Below are 18,508 nucleotides of genomic sequence, written 5' to 3' on the forward strand. Positions count from 1 at the left end.
GTATACATACTATGTACCTACAACAATTAAAAATTAAAAATTAGAAAAAACGTAAATGCTTCTAAAAAATCTCCATGCCTAGACAGCTTCACTGGCAGATTCTACTGTACATTTCAGGAAGAAAAAAATAAGAATTCTATACAATCTCTCCCAGAAAATAGAAGCAAAAGGAATACATTTATATCATTTATGAGACCAGGATTACCCTGATAGTAAAACCAGAGACCTTATAAACAAGAAAATTAGGGATCAATTGCTTCATTAATATAGATGCAAAAATAATCAAGATATATTAAGAAATTTAGTTCAGCAGTATATAAAAGGGATAATACATTCTGATATAGCTGGCCCAACATTCAAAAATCAATTAATGTTGATTAATTGATCATCTGAATAGACTAAAGAATATAATAACCATATGATCATCTCAGTTTTGGATTAGTTGATGCAGAAAAGACATTTGGCGAAAATGAACTCCAAGATAAAAACGATCGACCAGACTCAGTGGCTCAGGCCTGTAATCCCAGCAAGTTGGGAGGCTGAGCTGGGAGGATCACTTGAGTACAGGAATTTGAGACCAGCGTGGGCAACCTGGGGAAACCCCAACTCTAAAAATAATTAAAAAAAGAGAGAGGAAGGAAGGAAGGAAGGAAGGAAGGAAGGAAGGAAGGAAGGAAGGAATTAACCAGGCGTGGTGGTACGTGCCTGTAACCCCATCTGATCCAGAGGCTGATATGGAAGGATCACCTGAGCCCAAGGAGGTTGAGGCTGTAGTGAGCCGTGATTGTGCCACTGTACTTCAGCCTGGGTGACAGAATGAGACCCTGTCTCAAAAAGAAAAAAATAAAGATTAAAACTCACCCAGAAAACTCAGAATAGAAGGGAAGTTCCTCAACTTGATAAAGGGGATCTACAATTATCCTTAAGCAGACATTGTACTTTATGGTGAAAGATTGAATGATTTCACCTGAATTTCAAGAATAAGATCAGGATGTCCACTTTCACCACTCTTATTCAACATCATACTGCAGGTCCTAGCCCGTGTAGTAACATAAGAAAAATTAATGAAACGCACATTGGAAAGAAAGGAACAGAACTGTTTTTGTTTGAAGATGACATAATTGTCTACATAGAAAATCCTAAGGGATCTACAAAGAAGCTCCTAGAAATAATACAGTAGCCTGCTTCTGAAATGGCCCCCAATGGTCCCTGCCACAATGATCCCCTCCCTTTTGGTGTGAGAATAGAGCAGAAGTGATTGGATGCTACTTCTGAGATTACGTTATAAAAGACTGTGACTTCCATCTTGCTTGCACTTTCTCTCTTGCTGGCACTCTCTCTTGCTCATTCACTTTCTTGTTCTGATTAAGCAAGCTGCCATGTTGTAAACTGTCCTATAGAGAGGCCCACCCGGCAAGGAATTGAGGGAAGCCTCACGCATCCAATGTGGGTCCAAGTCCTTCAATCCAAAAGCCAGCAAATTATATGAACCACATGAGTGAACATAGAAGTGGATTTTTCTCCAGATGAGCTTTAAGGTGGCTGCAACCTGACTGACACCTTGATTGCAGCCTATGAAACATGCTGAAGAAGAAGATATGATGTGACCCAATGCCTGATTCACAGAAACTGTGAAATAATGAATGTTTTTATAAGCTACTAATTTGGGGGATAATTTGCTGTGCATTCACAGATAGCTAGAATAACTATTAAGTGAGTTTAGCAAGCTCTTAGGATGCAAGGTCCATATGCACAAATAAATTGTGTTTCTATGTAGAAGTGGTGGAAACTGGAAGTCAAAATTTTGAAGAGTACCATTTATAGTATCATAAAAATAATAAAATTATAAATGTAAATCTACCAGATTATGTGCAGGAGCTGTATGCTGCAAACTTCAAAACACTGATGAAATAGATTAAAGACCCAAATAAATGGAGAGATATATCCTGATTATGGATTAGAAGAATCAATATTATTAAGATGTCAGTTTGCCCCCAAATGATCTATAGATTAAACACAATTGCAACCAAAACTCTCAGCAGAGTTTTTAATCAAAAAGCTGATTCTAAAATTTATGCAGAAAGGCAAAATAACTACAATAGCTGAAACCGTTTTGAAAAACAGCAAAATTGGAGAACTCATAATACTGGAATTTAGGACTTACTGTCGAGCTACAGTAATCAAGAAGAATGGTATTGATGGAAAGAAAAGTGCACATATGAATGGATATAAATAGAGGATCCAGAAATGAACAAATATAACCAATTAATTTTTTTTTACTAAAAGGCATTTCAGTGGAGAAAGAATAGTCTTTTCAACAAATGTTGTTGCAAACCCACATTCAGGAAATTTTATACCTTATACAAAAATAAACTCAAAATGGGATACAGAGCTAAATTTAAAATGCAAAACTACTAAACTTCTGGAAGAAAACAGAAGAAAATCTTTAGGGATATTGGGTTAGGCCAAGAGCTCTTACCTATGATGTCAAAAACCACAAGCCATAAAGAGAATGGGTAAATTGGACTGCATCAAAATTAAAAGCTTTTGCTCTTTGAACAACAGGATTGAGCAAATGAAGTAAAGCCACAGATTGATAAAGAGTATTCAGCAGTAGCATATTCAGTAAATGATTTGTATCCTGAATAGATAAAGAACTCTCAAAACTCAAAATAAGAAAAATGGTCAATAAAAAGTAAGAAGTTATTTGAACAGAAACTTTACCAAGGAAGATATATAACTATCAAATAAATATACAATAAAGTGTAAAAAAAAACACACACACAAAACAAAACAACAACAACAACAACAAAAGCCACTTGCTGGGTGTGGTGGCTCACACCTGCAATCCCACACCCTGGAATGCTGAGGCAGGAGGATCGCTTGAGCCTAGGAGTTCGAGACCAGCCTGGGCAGCATGGCAAAACACTGTCTCTACAAAAAATACAGAAATTAGCTGGGCATGGTGGTGTGTGCCTGTAGTCCCAGCTACTTGGAGGCTGAGGTGGGAGGATGGCTTAAGCCCAGAACCCAGGAGGTTTACGCTGAGGCTGCAGTGAGCCGAGGTCACACCACTGCACTCCAGCCTGGTTGACAGAGCAAGACCCTGTCTCAAAAAAACAAACAAACAAAAAAAATACTTAGGAGTCTTACAGTAGAGAGGCTCAAAAGCAGACAATTACCCTGAAATGTGGCAAATAGCATGAAAGAGAATTGTAGGATCAAAAAAGATGGTCAATTTAGTGTCAGAAAGCTTCCCAGAGGAAGTGACATGTAAGTGGGGATCTAAAAGATATGCAGGAATTAATCTCATTACAACCTGAGTGATAGAGTGAGACACTGTCTCAAAACAAAAGCAACAACAACAACAAAACAAAAAAAGCATTTGTAGTAATTAACCAAAAGGATAATAATCATATATCTTTAAGGAAAAAATAAAAAATCACTGCTAGTCTGAATCTATTTTCATTATAAACTGAAAGCAACCTCAAATTGCCCCTTACCATTACATGATATTTCAATATATTTCATTCACAGAGTTATTTGTGGATTAAAGCTAGGTTATAAATATGAGTTCATTCAATTCCTATACAGATAACAGACTTTCAGGCTGAGGTTAGGTGATCATGAAGACTTGAGCTTTTAAACATTCTTATTGGTGTAGGAGCTCAGATCACACCCATTTTTCTTGTGGCAGATTGGCATGTTGTTGTCTGAGTTGATGGATCTGTGTGTAAGTGCAACTACCTCAAGAAATGGCTAACTTAAACGTTACCTTCAGAGGCAGTGAAACGTGAATTATCATTCTACCCCATCATTGCATTTCAACTAGCAATGAACTCTTGAAAAAAAAAATGATAAAGAGTTTTGCTTCTGCTAAATTCTACCTGAAAACTCTGAACCTCTAACATTTACCCTGTCATTGTTCAAATAATTTTTTTTCTGGCTTTCTTTTCCCATCCTGTTATCCTGTCATTGTATATGTATTTGAGGTGTCACATTTAATCTGTTCTGTCTTGTATTACTTTGAAGAAATTAGATATATATCTCAAATCTTTGTAAATAAATCAGTTACATAAAGATATATTATCCAGCTGTCAACACTGTCTAGAGGCAAGTCTTTAAGAAAGTTGTGTTTAATTATTCGTATGTAGCTTTGCAGGAAACGACAATAATCATAGCTAACAGTTGTTATTCCTTACGTGCCAGGCACTGTTTTAAGCGCTTTACATGTATTTCATCACTTAATTCTCGCAAACCATATGAGTTAGATTCTGTTGTCATCTGTAGTTTACATACAATAGAAAAGAGGAAGAGGTTTATTTGGTAATTCAGAGAAGGCCACATAATTCGTATATTGTAGAGTAGGATTTTTAAACTTAGGCTCTGTGGCTTTTGAACCAATGTTTTTAAACAATACAATAGATAACAAAGAAGATATAGCCCTTTTTGTCAAAGTAACTAAACCTAAGTAAATACCTACAAAGAAAGGTAGCAGACACAATAAAAACACCAACATGTCCAGTTTTAATCAGACGGCAAGTTCGTACACATAAAAGGGGGAGGTAATGGTACTGAAGATGTATTAAATTATTGAACTAGAGTTGGGTAAAGATTGTTCAGGAAGACTTCACAGAGATGGTGAGACTGGCTAAATTTTGAAGAGCAAGGTTTCATTAGAATTTGAGTGCACTAATATGTCAAGAGCTTAGCAGTTGTTATCAGTGTATTTTATTTTATTTTTATTTTTGTGGAGATGGGGTTTTGCTCTGTTGCCCAGGCTGGTCTCAGATTCCTGGCTCAAGGTTATTTTAAATTCTCACAAAAACATAACATTATAGACATGAAAACTGAAGGTCATTCATTTGGCTATTATTTATTGAGCACCTACAGTATACTAAGCACACATCTCGGTTCTGTGTCTGGTGCACAAAACAAATTTTTGCCTTCATGCAGCTTACTTATTTCTCATTTAGGCAATAAATTGCCCAGGGTCACATGATTAGACTACTAGACAGCAAAGTCAGAGTTGGAACCTAGATCTAGCTGATTATAACACGTAGTTTTATTTGTCATTATAGCATTTCAACACTCATAGTTTACATTTAAAAGGCAGGAGAAGATTTTGGGGAGAATGAGGGACATGTAAGATTGATTAGAGGAAAATTAAAACTCAAATTGTTCCCTAGAATGCCTAGAAGGTAAATATACTGTTTAAAGAAATGCTTCAAAATTGGCAGAAATGAAGGTAATTTTGTGAATTGGATCAGTGCCTCAACTGTTCATTTGGTGTCATTTGGGTATTCACAATATGCTTCAAGATGATTATTTAAAAATAATTAGGCCTTTGGGTGTCATTAAGGTACTTAGTTCACAGTATGCATCAAAATGATTACTCTTGCTCCCATACATATATAACTTTTTTTTGCAGTCGTGTATTTATTTCCACAATGACTTTTGATCTCTAGTTTGAAAATATTTTCTTGCTATAATTTTCTTCACCCTTCAAATTCCTACTCATTCCACATTTCTGGAAAGATCTGCTATGGCAAGATTCTTACCTGGGCTCTACGTTTCATTAAAATGGAAAACAAAAACAAAAAGGAAATAACAACTATAAAACGGAACTAATTTCAAAAAGACTAAGACCGTTACACTTAAGAGATGCAAACTGATACCTGGGAACAGATACATCAGATATACAACAGCATCTTCAAATTGCTAATGCAAGTGAGCATACACCATTAAATTTCTTAAAGTTCAGACACTTTTTAATATAATGATACAGAAACTCTCAGACTTTATATATTTAGACATCAAATAAGTTAGAATGAAATAAAGCACTTAAATCAGTAATTTTTGGATTTATTACCTTAGACAGCACATGTTTATTTTAGTACAACAAAGGCATGCACAAATCAGAAAAATATTCAAATATATTTAAAAATGTATTATGTAATTTGTGAAAATCTCAGTATCTCTTATGCAATAAGCTGCATTTTTACTCACAGCATTATTATTTTTTCTTGCTATTCTTAGAGTATCTTCAGATCCCCTTCCAAGCCACCTAGCAAATGTTCTCCAGATACCCTTTGATTCTCTCAAAAGAAAAGCTCATGCCTTCTGGTCCACTGTACCAGAATTTTAAGGCTCATGATCAATAACTAATTGACGAGTACAATTCACCGAAGACTATCATAAACATAGAGTAGCTGACATAGCTGTATACATAAACACAGAGTAGCTGACAAAGCTCTGTTTTTGCATACTGATTGGCAAAATTCCCGAGGGGCATTATAATGCTGCATTTAATTAACTACCACTGAAGTCACAGTATCACCCTATTTCTTTCCCAATAGAACCCAACCACAGATGTTCCCATCCTCTGTTACCAGCCTAGCACCTCTTCTTTTTGTCACTCCCGGTTGAATTGCTAGTCAGCTTCATCCACAGTCAATTTTAGGAACCCAAGAAATTGTTTCAAAATATTTCTAAGTTCCATAGTAGCAGTCAGATCTTCTAGGCTCATCTAAAAAAAAAAAAACAAAAAACCTTGTATTAACCTTGTATTATTATGTAATATTTGATAACTATTTAATAATACATGATTCAGGGACAAGATGGAGTAGACTCATTTTCTCTCCTGATCTCCTCTAAACACAGCTAAATACCCTTATAAATAATTTGATAGACATTTATAAAAAGGACTCTGAAAGTGCAAAGAAGATGAACTAGCTGGGGAACTCAGTACTTGAAGAATGACACTCTAGTGACTTCCCTGTGATTTCTTTTTATCTCTAATATATCTTGGTCTGGGTACTGGAGAGGCCTGTAACTCAGGATCACCAACAGGTGTAGACAAAAACCAAAGAAACCAAAGCAGGAACTTAGAAAAAGACTCATATCCAGTGATAGGGTGGGCCCATCTCCCAACAGCAGTGGAAACAGTTCTGGGCACAAGACAGAATGCATTCCCCCTAAGATTAAGGCAAGGATATCAATTCTCACCACTGTTATACAACATAGGACTGAAAGTTGTTTTAAGTCACCAAGTTTGTGATAATTTCTTACAGCAGTCATAGGAAACTAATATATTTGTCTTCCTTTCTTGAGTAGCCATTGCAATAAGGCAAAAAGAGGCATATATATTAGAAAGAAAGAAGTAAAACGGTTTCCATTTACATATGATGTAATTGTTTATGTAGAACATCTCAAAGAACCTACAAAGAAACTCCTAGAATTAGTGACTTCAACAAGGTCACAAGGGTACAAAATCAATGCACAGAAGTCAATGACTTTTTTTGTTAATAATGATCATATGGAAACTCTAAATAAAATTCAATATTATTTCCTATGACTTAAAATACTCAGGTCTAAATGTAATAAAATATGTGCGGAATTTATAGCTAACATTACAAAATGTTGATGCGTGAAATCAAAGACCTAAATAAATCAAGAGACACACCCTGTTCATGAATTGGAAGAGTCAGCGTAGTACAGATATCAGTTCTTCCTCTATTAGTTTGGTAGAGCTGCCATAGGAAACTACCACAGACTGGGTGGCTTAAACAACAGAGTTATTTTATCACAGTTTTGGAGGCTAGAAGTCAGAGGTCAAAGTGTCGGTAGGATTTCTTTCTTCTAAGGCCTTTCTCTTTGGCTTTGTAGATGGCCATCTTCCTCTTGAGACTTACACATGGTCTTCCCTCAGTACTGTGTCCACTTTTCTTCTTCTTAAAGGGTACCAGTCATATTGGATTAGGGCCCACCCTAATAACCTCATTTTAGCTTAATTACCTCTTTAAAGGCACTGCCTCTAAATACAGCCACGTTCTGAGGTACTGGGGTTAGGACTTCAACATATGAATTTTAGGGGGACACAATTCAGCTGGTAACACTTCTCAAATTCATTTAATGTAATTCCTATCAAAACTCCAAAAAGGATTTTAAGACATTATCAAGTTTCTTTTAAAATTTATATAGAAAGACACAGGTAGGTCCTTGAAGAGCTAAAATGACCTTGAAAAAGAATGAAGTAAGAGGAATCACTGTACCTGATATTAAGGATTACAAGACAGCTGCAGTAATCAAGACAATATCATATTGGCAGAGGAGGGGACACATAGATCAATGGAACAGAACAGAGAATTCAGAAATATACCCACATAAATATGTCCAATTGATTTTTGACAAAGGTGCAAAAGTAATTCAATAGAGGAACAAATGGCACCAAAGAAAGTGGTCTCCCATAGGTAAAAACAAATGAACTTTGATCTAACTTGATACCTTATACAAAAATTAAAACAGATAATAGACTTAAAAATACAATGTAAAACTATACAAATTTTAGAAAAAAAAAAACACCAAAATTTTCAGAATCTAGGGCTTGGGGTAGTTCTTAGATTTGACAGCAAAAGCCCAATCCATAAAATTTAAAAATGTGTAAATTAGACTTTATCAAAATGAAAAACTTTTGCTCTGCAAAAGGGCTCTTTAAAGGAGTTATATTTGTAAATCATATATCCAATAAAAGAAGAATGTATTCGTTTCCTATACCTGCTGTAAAAAAATTCCACAAACTTGGTGGCTTAAAACCATGGAAGTGGCTGGGCACGGTGGCTCATGCCTGTAATCCCAGCATTTTGGGAGGCTGAGGGGGGTGGATCACCTGAGGTCAGGAGTTCAAGACCAGCCTGGCCAACATGGTGAAACCCTGTCTCTACTAAAAATACAGAAATTAGCCAGATGTGATGGCAGGCGCCTGTAACCCCAGCTACTTGGGAGGCTGAGACAGGAGAATTGCTTGAACTCAGGAGGTGGAGGTTGCAGTGAGCCAAGATCGCGCCATTGCACTCCAGCCTGGGGGACAAGAGCGAGACTTCATCTGAAAAACAAATAAACAAAAAAAACACGGAAATTTATTCTCTCCCAGTTCTGGAGGTCAAAAGTCTGAAATCAGGACTATTAGGCTGAAATCAACTTGTCTGCAAGGTCATGCTCCCTCCTTCCAGAGATTCTAGGAGAATATCCTTTCTTTGGGAGTTTTAGATTCTGGTGACTACTGGCATTCCTTAGCTTGTGGCCACATCATTCCATTCTCTACCTCTGTGATCACATTGCCTTCTTCTCATCTTTTTGAAATCTCCCTCTGCTCCCCTTCTCTGAGGATATAAGTGATTGTATTCAGGGCCCATTTACATAACCCAGAATAATCTCTTTATCTCAAGATCCTTAACTTAATTAGCTCTGCAAAGACTCATCTTTATTGCCATATGAGGTAACATTCAAAGGTTCCAGGCATTAGGACATGGCTATTTTGGGGGGGGTTCACCCTACTACAACTAGTATATAGAACATATAAAGAATTCTCAAATTTCAACAGAAAAAAATAAAATTTTATTTAGATAATGAGCAAAAGACCTGAAAAGACATTTCATTGCACAGAATATAAAAGATGTTTGACACCAGTTATTAGACATTAAGGAAATGCAAATTTAAACCACAATGAGGTTTTGTAAATCCCAAAACTTTAAGAGGATCACATGAGGCCGGCAGTTTGAGGACAGCCTGGGCAACATTGCAAGAGTCTATGTCTACAAAAAACTTAAAAAAAAAAAAAAAATAGCCGAATGTGGTGGTGTGTGCCTGTAGTCCCAACTACTTGGGAGGCTGAGGCAGGAGGATTGCTTGAGTCCACGAGTTTAAGATTGCAGTGAACTGTGATCAAACCACTACACTCCAACCTGGGCAACAGAGCAAGACCTTATCTCAAAAAACAAAACAAAACACTCCCCCCACAAAATCACAATGAGATACTACTCCATATCTATCGGAATGGCTAGAATAAAAATTAGTGACAAAGCTAAATGTCAAGGATGTGGAGAAACTGGATCATTCATACATTGCTGGTGGGAATGTAAAATGGGACAGCAGCTTTGGAAAACACTTTGGCAGTTTATTTCATGACGGCGTGGCCTGTCCCTCCACACCTGTGGGCGTTTCTCGTTAGGTGGAACGAGAGACTTGAGAAAAGAAATGAGACACAGAGACAAAGTATAGAGAAAGAAAAAGTGGGCCCAGAGGACCAGTGCTCAGCATACAGATGACCCGCACCGGCACCGGTTTCTGAGTTCCCTCAGTATTATTGATCATTATCTTTACCATCTTAGAAAAAGGGAAGTGGCAGGATAATAGGATCATCTAGGGAGAAGGTCAGCAGTAAGACATATGAATACAGATCTCTGTGATATGAATAAGTTTAAGGAAAAATGCTGTGCCTTGATATGCATATGCAAACATCTCTATAAACCTTTTTAGTGCATAAAGAGCAGCATTGCTGCTAGCACGTCCCACCTTCAGCCCTAAAGCTGTTTTCTCCTTTCTCAGTAAACAGAACATACAATCGGGTTTTACACCGAGATGTCCCATTGCCCAGGGACAGGCAGGAGACAGATGCTTTTCTCTGTCTCAACTGCCAAGAAGCCTTCTTTCCTCTTATACTAGTCCTCCTCAGCACAGACCCTTCACGGGTGTCAGGCTGGGGGACGATCAGGTCTTTCCATTCTCACGAGGCCATATTTCAGACTATCACATGGGGAGAAACCTTGGACAATACCTAGCTTTCCTAGGCAGAGGTCCCTGCGACCTTTGGCAGTGTATGTGTCCCTGGGTACTTGAGATTAAGAGAATGGTGATGACTTTTAACCAGCATACTGCCTTCAGGCACTTGTTTAACAAAGCACACCCTGCACAGCCCAAAATCCGTTAAACCTTGAGTCACCACAGCACATGTCTCTTGCAAGGACAGGGTTGGGGGTAGGATCACAGAATAACAGCATCTCAAATCCAGAACAAAATGGAGTCTCTTATGTCTACTTTTTTCTATATAGACACAGTAACAGTCTGATCTCTCTTACTTTTCCCCACAATTACAAACCTAAACAAACAACTAACATGCAATCCAGCAGTTGCACTCCTGGGCATTTATCCCAGAGAAATGAAGATTTATATTTACACGAAAACCTGTCCACTGATGTTTATAGCAACTTGATTCATAATAGCCCCAAACAGGAAACAACATTTAACGGGTGAACAAACTGGTACATCCATACCATGGAATACCACTCAGCAATAAAAAGGAATGAACTATTGATTCTTGCAACAATCAAGATGATTCTCCAGAGAATTACGCTGAGTGAAAAGTGCCAATCCCAAAACATGATACGCTGTATGCTTCCATTTGTAAGTCTTTCTATGACAAAAGTATAGAAATAGAGACCAAATTAATGCTTTTCAGGGTTTAAGGATAGGAAGCAGAGAATGAAAGTGGGTGTGGTTATAAAAGGCCAGCAGGATAAATCCAAATGGTGATATTAATGTTCTGCCATCCTGGCTATATAAATGTCAATATCTTGGTTGTGCTATTTTATTATAATTTTGCAAGATGTTACCATTGCAGGGAACTGAGAAAAGGGCACGTGTGATTTCTCAGCATCATTTCTTGCAACTAACTGCATGTCAATCTACACTTATCTTTAAATAAAAATTTTAATTAGAATATGTATATATAAGGCATATATAAGTTGTGAAGCAATCCAGACTCATTTTATACTAAGACCTGGAACTTCCATCTCTCAGGAGACCTTGATCTCTCTAGTGAGGAATAATATATAGAAAATATAAAAATGTGTAATAATACATATATTTGTAATATATTATTTAAATGCTGGTAGCAAAAAATAGATATCTATATACAAATTGCTACTACTTTAGAAATTACATCCTTCAGTGAGGACAATGTTTATAACTAAGGTTATTAAAATTTAAAAAACTACTGGAGTAAATTGTCCTTGTCATCATTCTATTATAGATTAACTCAGTTTTCAATTAGATCATGAAAAGAAAAGCCTATTTTCTCTAAATAATATTCCATAGACTGCCACAGCACCAGCAACTCCAAATTTATATTTCAATCACGTCTTGCATAATTTCAATAGAATTTTAATTTTTTGTCACCAGTTTAGCCACAACTTCATAATCTTCAAAAACGTAATGACACAAACAAACAAGACAAAACAAACAAAAAACAGGAAAACTCCAAAATATATAAGGCCAAGTCTTTACCTTTCTTTTGTAAATTCTACTGCAGCCAAACAAGTACCCAAATCGTTCAGGTAAACTAGACACTCTGTGCCTGTGAACTCAGCTTGAAATTCTATAGTGATAGCGCTCCAAAAAGCCACCCAATAAAAACTAAAATCTCTGAAGGTTTATATTCACTAACATAATTTATTTCCTCGTCTGCTTAAAGTGACCAATATGTCGGTATTAAATAATTCAAATGTGTTTAGTTCAAATTTTGCTAACAGGGTTATGTTATATTCTACAATTTCAATTTGCAATCATCATTTTATTATTTAACAAAAACAATACCTAGCCTAAATATTTCTATTAACCCATATTAGGAAACCAATTGCCCTTGCCCTCTCTACTCCTTGCCAGCCTACTAAGATACCTGTAAAGAGGCAGATGTGTGTTCTCAACATTGTAAGGTTAAGAGGAATAAAACCTTAAAAAACACAAACACACACACACACACAGAGAAATAATAAGCCTTTGCCCAGCCACATATTATGTAATCCTATGCCTCTTTTCCCTCAGATTTGCTACTCTAAGTTTTAATAATAATGACCACACTCATACACAGTGAAATTACACCAATTTATTCAAATCAATGTACAAATTGAATATTATCACATTTATTTTGTTCATTGGAAAAGACATTTTATTTTGTTCACTGGAAAAGTTCATTGGAAAAGACAATTTATTTTGTTCATTGGAAAAGACATTTTCTTTTTAAACACCAATATTTAAGTCTTAAAAGGAAATAAAAGTTTACAATGATGATGAATGTCAAACTTAAACGTGTTTGTTATCTGGCTGGGCGTGGTGGCTCATGCCTGTAATCTCAGAGGTTTGGGAGGCCGAGACAGGAGAACCATCTGAGACCAAAATTTGGGAACAGCCTGGGCAACATAGCTAGACCTCTATCTCCACAAAACAATTAAAAAATAGCCAAGCATAGTGGCATGCCAGTAGTCCCAGCTACTTAGGAGGCTGAGGTGGGAGGATGGGTTGAGCCTGGGAATTGAGGCTGCAGTGGCCTATGATCATGCCTCTACACTCCAGCCTGGGCAACAGAATGAGAACCTGTCTCTAAAAAGAAAAGATGTTTTGTTATCTATTAGGTCTTTCAAAAATATATGTTTTTTTCTGAGATTTTCAAGTTATATAAGCCTTCTATGCCAGCCACCCTAAACAAAACAGAAGCAGCACAAATATTACTAAACAAATTAATGCTTCATTAACAAGCAAATCACCAATGGAGAAAAAAGAACACATTAAATCAAAATCAGTACTGATACAGAGGTAAGAATTACATCCAGGCACAGATATTCGGACTTATTCCCCCATGTTAAAAATTCCATCACAATGTGCAAAATAATTATTAAATCTTCCTTTTGAACTATATCCTCCCCCCACTTTTGTTTTGCCTGATAATAGATATTTTAACCTTAGGTGTATGGAACCCTATTAAGGAACCCAGATTACAATTTTTTATCATTCACATAACAGTGGCAGTTTTCTCCCATGTTCTTGCACAAAAAGAATTTATTTTCACAAAAATTACACCCTGCGTTTTTCAATAGTAGGAATAAAAAATACTCATGTTCAGGTTTACATATATTTACCGTGACTAAATTGGAACAAATCAGCTCACAGCTTCCTCATGCCTACAGTTCAAATTAAATTTCCTCTTTTATATTCCTAGGGCTTATCTTGTTGCATGTCAAACTTTTCAGATCAGTTGTCTCGATTCCTATCCTTTTCTCCCCTTGAAAAATAAGTGTATCTTCCATCTCAACCATCCTCCTCTTCTGCAGCTTCCATTAGATTGGTCTGGTAACTTACTATCATGAGTATCTTTGTGCTCAGAGAAGACATCAGGCTGCTTAGTTTATCAGATCTTCATTTATTCCTTCTAATTTTGTGGTCGCTCTGCTAGTAATACATTGTAAGGTTTAGACTCAATCTACTCCAGGCTTATTTAAAATTAAAACGTGTCTATATATACATATTAAAATTATATGTTTAAAACTTAACTGCCTTGGCATATAAATTGCATCTTTATAAATATTAAATGAAAATTTGGCTTAAAAATGTAACCTGGCCAGGCGTGGTGGCTCAAGCCTGTAATCCCAGCACTTTGGGAGGCCGAGACGGGCGGATCACGAGGTTAGGAGATCGAGACCATCCTGGCTAACACGGTGAAACCCGTCTCTACTAAAAAATACAAAAAGCTAGCCGGGCGAGGTGGCGGGTGCCTGTAGTCCCAGCTACTCGGGAGGCTGAGGCAGGAGAATGGCGTAAACCCGGGAGGCGGAGCTTGCAGTGAGCTGAGATCCGGTCACTGCACTCCAGCCTGGGCGGCAGAGCGAGACTCCGTCTCAAAAAAAAACAAAAAAAAAGTAACCTAAATATAGACCTTGTAAGTTTAAAATAATCCTTGTCCTAAATTTTCTTTACCAAGTTGCCAAATATTTACGTCATATTTAACTTTCCACGGGGCCCCAATTCTTCAATCTCAACTCCTTGAGTTGTTTTTTGGATTTTTAGTGCTTTGTGAAAACTCATTGATGAGCGGAATGGAGCCATGCTCTCTGGTACCTTGCTTGTACCTGATCTCTGTTTCTCACACTTCGTGGTGTAACAACTTCCCCACACACTTACTGAACACTGGAAATTACCACTTTATTCCCCATCTGTGGCTCTACTCAACCCACTGCATTACCATCAACTCAGATTCAATAGGAATCAAGTCAACATCATTCATTAATCTGTTTTGACCACTCACTATAGATTAGGTGGCATATTAAATGATATGATACAGCAGCAACAGAAAACAGACATGCATTCAAGGAGTTTACTATCTAGCTGGAAAAGTAGAGGCAAGACAGTAACAAAGATCTGGATGGCACCCTCACTTTGGAAATTGGCAGTCATTTATAAGACACAGATATATTCAGAGTAAGGAGAGGGAAGCCACTGGAAAAAATATCCTTTCCAGTAATAATCAAAAAGCAAGAGGCAAAAAGAAATGTTAACTATTTAAGTCACATACTTGATAATCTATGTAGCTTTGCAGGATTAAACTGCAATTTATTATTATTATTATACATTTCTATATGGTTTTGAAATGGATGTTCCACAAAGGAAGGGTTCTCCAGCAAGTTTCTATAGCCTTCTTCTTGGGTAATTTTTGCCCACCAATATTTGCGGCTACCATATGAAAGTAATTTCTTTTTTCAAAGCAATTGGATTAATTTATACAAGTACACGGAGTCCGTTCTTGAACTTCTGATTCTTTATCTAGACATTATCATAAAATATCTGCTATTGAGCACTCATGATGTTTTCATATGTGTTATTTAATTTGCCACAATTGGAAATACACAACCCCATATCTTTTTTTTTTCTTTTTTGAGACAGATTCTTACTCTGTCACCCAGGATGGAGTGTGGTGGCACAATCACAGCTCACTGCAGCCTTGACCTCCTGGGCTTAGGCAATCCTCCTGTCTCAGTATCCAAAGTAGTTAGAACAACAGGCACGTGCCACCATGCCCTGCTAATTTTTTAAATTATTTATTTGTAGAGATAGGGTCTCACTCTGTTGCCCAGGTTGGTCTCTAAGTCCTGGGCTCAAGCAATCCTCCTGCCTTGGCCTCCCAAACTGCTGGAATTACAGACATGAGTTATCACATCTGACCCACATCCTCTTTCTAATAGCCATGATTTCTTTTCAGACAACAACATATTTATAATTCGTTAGCAACACTTCAACCAAACTAGACATACAGAGGATGTGGGAGACACAGGTTTCTCACTTCGTTACTAGTATGCAACCCATGCAATCAAACATCTGTGCCAGAAGTGGATTTTAGGTTACTTTGTTATGGAAATGCATTATCCATTTTAGGCGCATTTTTTTTCTTAATTAGAGGAGGTGCTTTCAGAAATTGAAAATTACATAATGTAATTACAGCCATGTTAATGAACTAAAGCAAGTAAACACTGATATAAGTTTTACATATTTAAAATTCTTTAGTTTTTTGCTCATCTTTCTAAGTTAGGGCTAGTAGTAATAATTACCTAAATAGTTTGAATCCTCTGAGAATAATGTAGGCTTGGTTTTCTGTTCACCTGAGTCAAAAAACCTGTGAATCAGAAATAAGTCTGGTAGCTAAAATTCCTGTGGAGGTTGTAAAAGGGTTGGTTTTTATCAAAATATAAAATTATCCATGTAAAAAGGAAACTAACCAACCGGTTAAGCATGTTAATTGGAATTTGGAAGGATTTGAGGACTGGAAGGGAGAGAACTAAAATTGTTTACTAGTAACTTTGTAAAGCCCTAAACTACAATCAACCCATTTCATCTTTACATTAAAAATAATTATCATTAACTGAGAATATACTATATCCCCAGGCATTCTGCGAAGAATTTCGCACGTGTTAACTCATTTAACTCTTCCAAACTCTTTCAAAGGAATGTGTATTATCTATTTTTTCATATTTTAATAAAGGAAAGTAACGTATAGAAGAGATAAGTAATGTGTGCAAGACCTTAGAACTTTGAACTTTTAAGTAACACAACTGATTATTAAGCGCAGGCCTAAAAAACTCCAAAACCCTTGTTTGTAGTCATTTCTTCATGTTATATGTCACTTAGAATGTTCCTTTAATGAATAACTACATTAAAACATATAACTGCTAAATAAGACACCCTCCCACCCAAAAATTACTCTTTCTCTGTCTTTCTGTCTCTCTTAGTCTCTATCTCTCTCTCTACATATATATGTGTATATACATATATATGGTTTTCTAGATATATCTGTATGACAGTGAATTATTTTTGAAATTTAATTATTCCATTAAAATGGAATATATGCTTATAAATCTTCCTGGATTTTGTAATTTTGTCTTCATTTATTTTGAAGAATGCCTTAATCTGAACCCCCTTTTGCTAGAGATTTATGTCTTTTTGTAAAATATAGATATGTCAAACCTAGACCAGAACTACATTTGGGCAAGAGGGTTTGGGAATAGATCTAGAAAGTATAGATCCATCATATTTTCCACTGTCATCCCTGGGGATTTTCAGGGACTCCATCAAAAGTTATTCACTGGAGTCCAAGTTGTCCTAAATGTTCTGGAAACATATACAGTTTATGAAGATAAACGTGTAATAAATAAAATCTCCCTGATTTCTTCGAATTGGTTAATGAATGGCAGAAGATAATCGTCTCATATATATTAAATACCTCCAGCATTTGTATAACTAGAGTTCATTCTCAAAGTGAAACAATTTTCTTGTGTGCATAAAGGTGGTACCACATCCCTAGATAGGTGACATATTAAGCCCTAGGGCATTGGAACATATTGTTATAGTGGCTCTTTGGCTGAATTTTGCCTGCAGGTAAATTTTGTTTTGGCCTAGCCAAACATTTTTAAACTTTATAATTTGAATACATTTTAAGAGTGAGTTCCAACTTTGCTATTTTTTCTACCACTCCCCATCTTCTTATACCCAGCTGTCCTACCCACTGATATTACCTACCTGGTCCCTAAAAGTGTTCACATTTGTGACGGGCATCACAGCTGTGAGCACAGAAGAGATAGCTTTCATGTTGATACTCCTCATTCACTGGCTTGTTATCCCCTGTGCTAACAAAGGTCCTCTAGCCCTCTAGAAAAAGTACACTCATTTTCCCCTAAGTACTTCTAGAAGTCCCCAGGGGTTCTCTCATGTGATCATGAGCAAATCAATTTTCATCATGCACTGCTGCAATTATTCTGGGCTTTCATGGAGCACACATGTATCTACCATCACCTGCCATCATTCATAGTATCTGCTGGGCATCCATCATCTACCACTGGGCATCCATCATCTCCCATTTGGCATTCATCATCTCCCACTGGGCATCCATCATCTGCCACTGGGTATCCATCATCATTTGCTCGGCATCTGCTGAGTACCGCCATGTCTGTTGGGCATCCACAGTCTCCCACCAGGCATTGTGGTCTCTGCTGACGCTTTGCCATTTCACCACTGGTGCCTTCCATGAGAATGCTGGTTACCTCTCCAGAGTGCTGTCACCCGGGACTGCCAAATCTACAAACCCTCAAGATACCACGTGTGCTGCATTTGCGTCAGTCTTCATTGTACTTAGCTGTGCTCCTCGCATAAATTAGGAAAATGCCCCTTTATAACTGTGGCACATTTTGTTATCTAAACATTGATAAAGCAATACTCATCCCTGTCCCCTTCACAAAGTCCCTCTGTAAAACAGCTATCTCTGTTTTATCTTTCTTTGTTACTTATGGTTATCATCCACAGGGCTTACATATTCCACAGGGCTGATCTTGAGTCTGTACACTGATACCTTAAT

General features: G+C 36.9%; 1 protein-coding gene and 1 non-coding gene across 2 annotated transcripts in view; both read left to right on the plus strand.

Annotated features, from left to right (window-relative positions):
- Window positions 1–18,508, plus strand: part of HTR2C (5-hydroxytryptamine receptor 2C) — a 169,374-nt gene that overhangs the window by 16,827 nt on the left and 134,039 nt on the right. The window lies entirely within an intron of this gene.
- MIR1911 (microRNA mir-1911) lies at window positions 18,089–18,147 on the plus strand. Its single transcript, NR_128394.1, has one exon. It is a non-coding gene; the product is annotated as a microRNA mir-1911 (primary transcript).

Source organism: Macaca mulatta, chromosome X (genome assembly GCF_049350105.2).
Source record: "Macaca mulatta isolate MMU2019108-1 chromosome X, T2T-MMU8v2.0, whole genome shotgun sequence".
NCBI lineage: Eukaryota > Metazoa > Chordata > Mammalia > Primates > Cercopithecidae > Macaca > Macaca mulatta.